Below are 5,738 nucleotides of genomic sequence, written 5' to 3'. Positions count from 1 at the left end.
CACTTGTGAGTAGGGAGTGGATATGATGATACATGAGTCTGATTCATTAAGAACTTCAATTTTGGAAGGAAAGTAAATTTACTATTTTCTTAGGAAAAATATACAATGCACCTAAACATTTTTTCTTGCTAACCAGTTAGTTCTGTCTCAGCCACTCTCTTCTTGCCTTCCCTGTTCATGCAAAGCTGTTGCTTTTGAGCTGTTTAAGGGGATGGTGTGCTGCTGGTTTTCTGTTCCAACTTTTCAAACTATGCTCAAGTGCTGCCATTCTAATGATATCAAATTTTAGGTTAATTCCTGGCCACAGTCTACATGTTCCTGCATATTTCTCTGGTCTAGCTCCCAATTCTTCTAGGTCTACATCTGAGCTATCATTTTTCCAAGCTCTAAGTCTATGTAGTATGTGGACTCCCTTTGCTTGTTACCATTATTGGGCTATCTTTTTATTTTTTTTAATACATTTTATTGATATTTTACAGAGAGGAAGGGAGAGGGACAGAGAGCTAGAAACATCGATGAGAGAGAAACATCGATCAGCTGCCTCCTGCACACCCTCCCCTGGGGATGTGCCTGCAACCAAGGTACATGCCCTTGACCGGAATCGAACCTGGGACCCTTCAGTCCGCAGGCTGACGCTCTATCCACTGAGCCAAACCGGTTTCGGCTGGGCTATCTTTCTAAACAGATTTTATCTTCTTGAAAGTAATGACAGTGTCATTCAGCTATATCCCCAACTCCTATTTGAAACATAATTTATGCTCAAAAAGTATTTTCTTAGTGAATGAATGAATATCAGTTGATCAGTCAGTCAACAACCTATATAAAACTCAGTGCTGGCAGAATAACTTAGTGAGTATTTTATAATCTTAAAAAATCACCTTTTAACTTCAAAAGTAACTTAATTATTTCCCAATCTAAGTATCAGGGATGTTTTTTATTGTATGAATACTCCACTTTTTACACATGGCATTCTGGGAACTCTTGTAATAAAATGCACTAATGTAAAGCATGTTTCTATTTTTCCTTAGAACTATGTTGTGACTTAGGAGATTACATTCCTGACCAAGTACTGGGCTTTAGATCAGAGCTAATGATTGACCACACATATTATAAGACATTATACAATAACAAATGAGTAAAATCATTGGAAACAGCAAAGGTATGTTTTTAATCTTATTAAATGGATTCAAAATATACTACAGAGATGCACATTTTTATAAAGTGTATGGTCATTTTGTTTACTTCATTCAAACTTAGAAAACTTTTTTGAAGATTACTGGAAATGGCCCAGCTAAATACATTTAAAATCTTTGGCTGATTCCTTTTACTTCCCATATAATGTTGTTTGAAGCAAGCAGATGCACTTAAAAATGATTCCACTGATTTAATAGGGCAGCAAGCTTTGTAAAGGTTTTCAGTCTGTGAATTTGTTACTGTTGAAGCTGTTGGTAATGATGATGATGATGGTGATGATTAAGATTTTTTTTTTCTCACTGAAAACTCGGGGCTAACCAGTTCCCTCTCTGCCACTCTCTCCTATCTCCTGTGTTCATGCAAAGTCTCTGTCTTTGAGCTCCTCAAGGGAATGGCGTGCTCCTGGTCTATTGATGTGACCTTTGATGGCATTGAAATGCCTTACACACAACTACAGGACCATTCACAGAGAGTCTTTCAGAGGAGCTTCAAGTAACTCTCTTTGGAAGTTGCCAGGACCCTGTAGGCTGCTTGCTATTCATGTTTGACTGCTACAGAGAACCTTCCTTAATTAAGGCATTAAGTAGCTCTGACTTGGTGGACCAGAGAATTTCTAGGGTAGGGGAAAATGATTGAAGGTAGGAGAAAGAGAAGGCAGAATTTTCTATTACTTGTTCACTTTTCTGTCTTATAAACACATAAAAAGTACTTAGCATTGATCTAATAGCTAATTAGTTATTGGCTTACCCTAATTCTTAATTCTGTTAAAAAATAAAAGTCAACTGAGCAAATTTTATTTTATTTATTTATTTATTTATTTTTTAGCTTCCTAAAATTTTTATTTTTAAAAAATTTTTTTTTATTAAGGTATTATATGTGTACATATCTTACCATTGCCCCCCCAACCCACTCACATACATGCCCTCACCCCCCAATGTTTTGCATCTGTTGGTTATTCTTACATGCATGCATGTAAATCCTTCGGTTGATCTCTTATTTCCCCCACCTCTCCCTAACCTTCCCGCTATAATTTGACAGTCTGTTTGATGCTTTACTGCCTCTGTATCTATCTTTTTGTTCATCAGTTTATAATGTTTTTTATTATCCACAAATGAGTGAGATCATGTGGTATTTTTCTTTCATTGACTGGCTTATTTCACTTAGCATAATGTTCTCTAATTCCATCCAGGTTGCTACAAATGGTAAGAATTCCTTCTTTTTTATGGCAGCATAGTATTCCATTGTGTAGATGTACCATAGTTTTCTGATCCAGTCATCTGCTGACATATATCCAGTCATCTGCTGACATATATCTGCTGGCATCTAGGCTGTTTCCAAATCTTAGCTATTGTAAATTGTGCTGCTATGAACATAGGGGTGCATATATCCTTTCTGATCGGTGTTTCTAGTTTCTTAGGATATATTCCTAGGAGTGGGATTACTGGGTCAAATGGGAGTTCCATTTTCAGCTTTTTGAGGAAACTCCATACTGTTCTCCACAGTGGCTGCACCAGTCTGCATTCCCACCAGCAGTGCACGAGGGTTTCTTTTTCTCCACATCCTCGCCAACACTTGTTGTTTGTTGATTTGTTGATGATAGCCATTCTGACAGGTGTGAGATGGTATCGCATTGTCATTTTGATTTGCATCTCTCGGATAATTAGTGACTTTGAACATGTTTTCATGTGTCTCTTGGCCTTCCTTCTGTCTTCTTTCGAACAACTGAGCAAATTTTAAAGATATTTCTGGCTTTATTCAATAATTGATGAATTGGGCAGCTAAGAGCACTGTCTTGTTGCTCAGTATGACAGTGTCTATCTGCATGGGACTTTGTACTCAGATTATGAAGACTAGATGGGGCTTCTGGTCCTGGGTGCCTTGCAATCTAATAGTGACACAAGGTCAAGGGAACAGATGGGAGTCAAGCCAGGAGGACACAGACAAGGAGATTCTTTAAACAAATTATTTTCAATTATAGTTGATATATAATATTATATTAGTTTCAGGTATACAGCATAGTGATTAGACATTTATATAATTTACAGAGTGTTCATCCCAATAAATCTAGTACCCACCTGATAGGAGACTTGACAATGGCTAGAAGTGCAAGAGGAATTTCTTTTCCAGGGATCCAGAGGACTGGGGATATGAAATCATTAAGTTGGAGCTTCCTGTTTATTTTGAGTCCCCTAACTTTTTCTAGTCTTTAGTCTGAAGTAAATCTAATGTTTTGAAGGTGAAAAAAAAGGTTCTCTCCTGTCATCTTTAAAATTTGTTCCAAAATGAACTCTTGTCAAAGCTTTGAGGAGTTAAGAATTATAACAAATGTAAAACAACTCAAAGGGCTTCTAAAATACATTTGGAGCTGAATCAAGTCCAAGGCTTGGTGCTTCGGGTCACAGGCGAGATAAAGAGGTAGCAGAGAGATTGGGGAGCTCCCTAGGTCCGCTCCAGCTCTGATGTTCTCACTGGCATGGCCAGGATGGGAGGGAATTGAAGCTGCCATGGGTGAAGAGGTGTCGGAGAGCCCCTAGGTGTTCTTTATGTGTCTCACCTCCCCATTGAATGGGATTCCGGTGTAGAGGCCTGAGAGCACTTGCAATGTGCTTGCTGAATCACCTTTGGTAGACTGTGAGAAACCAGATATAATGGGACATATGGTAGACCTCAGCTTCCAAGCAAACATTGACCCGATTGTCAAAAGTGGGAGAATATGGAGGCCTGGGAGCCAGAGCACAATCCAGGAGGGTTTGGAGGGAGATAGAGAGTGAATTTGGGAAAGGGAGTGACCTGATCATTTAGGAATCATCTGGGGTGCACTAAAGACAAATCACAAATGTGTCCAGTGAAAAATGTTTCCTACTGGAAAGTCAGGCAAATGCAATATATATTTAGACTGTTTGGATTTTAGGAATTCATTTGTCAAAGTTAGAACTCTAATAGGTGCAAACGTTGCAGAAGAAATTAGAGTTTCTCATAGAAGAATAAGTTTGCTCTCTGATAAGGTCTGAAAGTCTCTGATTCTTTTCATGTACACTAGATGGCAACTCCCAGATTAGGGGTTTCTAGAAAATACTGATATACAAAATAACTAGTATAGATGCTTTTTTTCCTTAGGCTGTGGCAAGGTACTGTTATGGCATAACACAGAACACATCACAAACAAAATATAGTTTGAGCATGACCTTCTATATCCACATAGGTGAAAAAAAAGGCTCTCTCCTGTCATCTTTATGGAAATAAACAGCTACAGTTTTAAAAATTTAAGGTTATCCTAACCTTTTCCTTTATAGGAACCCAATATGTAAACCCTCACATCCCACCCTCACTCTGTCCTTTCTCTGCCAAACCATGAGAAGACTTTCTTACGCAGTGAATTTTCTACTTGTTCAGGACCAATGAAAAGTTTTCTTCTTTCCTTATCCTCCAGCCCCCGCCCCACCCCGCTCTTTCTATCTCTTTTAAGTTCTTAGTTTATTACTCCTCTCATGAAACCTCTGCAGTCACCACAGATAAAGTCACTGGAGAACCTTTACTCCTTCTGCTGTCGCATCTCCAGCTCACTTTTGCCAGCACCAACATTGGCCTTTGAAATCCCCCTGACTTTCTTCATTCTGTTCTTGCATTCCTTTCCCTGTTTCCTTGAGGTCTTCTTCTTCTCATACAGGTCATGGCTTCCAAGTCTACGTGTGGATTCATTTTTCTTTGCGTAATCCAAGGAATCATAAATCCTGCCAAAGCCAGTTGTCATGCCACCACCAAAATGGGTTCTGAATCCAACCCAAAGATAACATCTGGTGTGGTTTTAGATATTTTGGTTAGTTTTTCCCAAATTTCTCTCTTAGGTACTGCTGCCTTCCCAGGGTGAAGGACATCAATGACCATTTGTTTCCACAGAAGTAGTCTGTTGGTCATGAACTTCCTGGTCTGGATAGTTACTATGTCATTCATGATGACAGCTGATCTTCAAGCAGCCAGGGAGGAAAAGAGCCCCAGGCCTCTCATTCCAGGAAGGCACCAGGTAAGGTTGGAATGTGGATGACTTATCTTTGGACTTTTTCTGGCAATGGAATCTTCCTGTTGTCCAAACTTTCTTCACTGGCCACACACCACATGCTCTTGCAGCAGGCTGAGGAGATTTTTTTTTCTCCCATGGAAGACTCTGTTAGGTTTCTTTTGTTTATAAATATGGGTTTTTAAGCATTGTGGGGGAAATAATTTTCACTTTTTGTTTTTCTATGGAATCAAGCATATCTGTACCTCCCTTAGTAAGGTTATGTAAACAAGCAGGACTGGAGGATGTTTTTCTTCTTCAAAAGCAAGGAAAACTGAAGTATTTTTTTGTTCCAAGAAGGGGCATATATACACAAGTGTTCACATGAAAAACCTCAAATAAATTGTTTCCTACTAGAGTATGTGCCTGTGTCCAGGAATGGAACAACTGCTTATTGGGTCAGTGGCTCTGAAACCATAAACAACAGCTTAATTAATCCATCCTTTGGCTTACACTTCACCAGAGGTAAAAGAGCTTTCAATTTATTTAT

General features: G+C 38.9%; 1 pseudogene across 1 annotated transcript; it reads right to left on the bottom strand.

The window, feature by feature from the left end:
* Positions 1-4,726: 4,726 nt before the first annotated feature.
* Positions 4,727-5,145, bottom strand: LOC308244320 (small ribosomal subunit protein eS24-like; annotated as a pseudogene). Its single transcript has one exon. The product of its transcript is annotated as a small ribosomal subunit protein eS24-like (transcript).
* Positions 5,146-5,738: the final 593 nt, after the last annotated feature.

Source organism: Plecotus auritus (assembly GCF_963455305.1).
Source record: "Plecotus auritus genome assembly, chromosome: 3".
Taxonomy (NCBI): domain Eukaryota; kingdom Metazoa; phylum Chordata; class Mammalia; order Chiroptera; family Vespertilionidae; genus Plecotus; species Plecotus auritus.
This window is presented reverse-complemented; position numbering and strand designations above follow the sequence as displayed.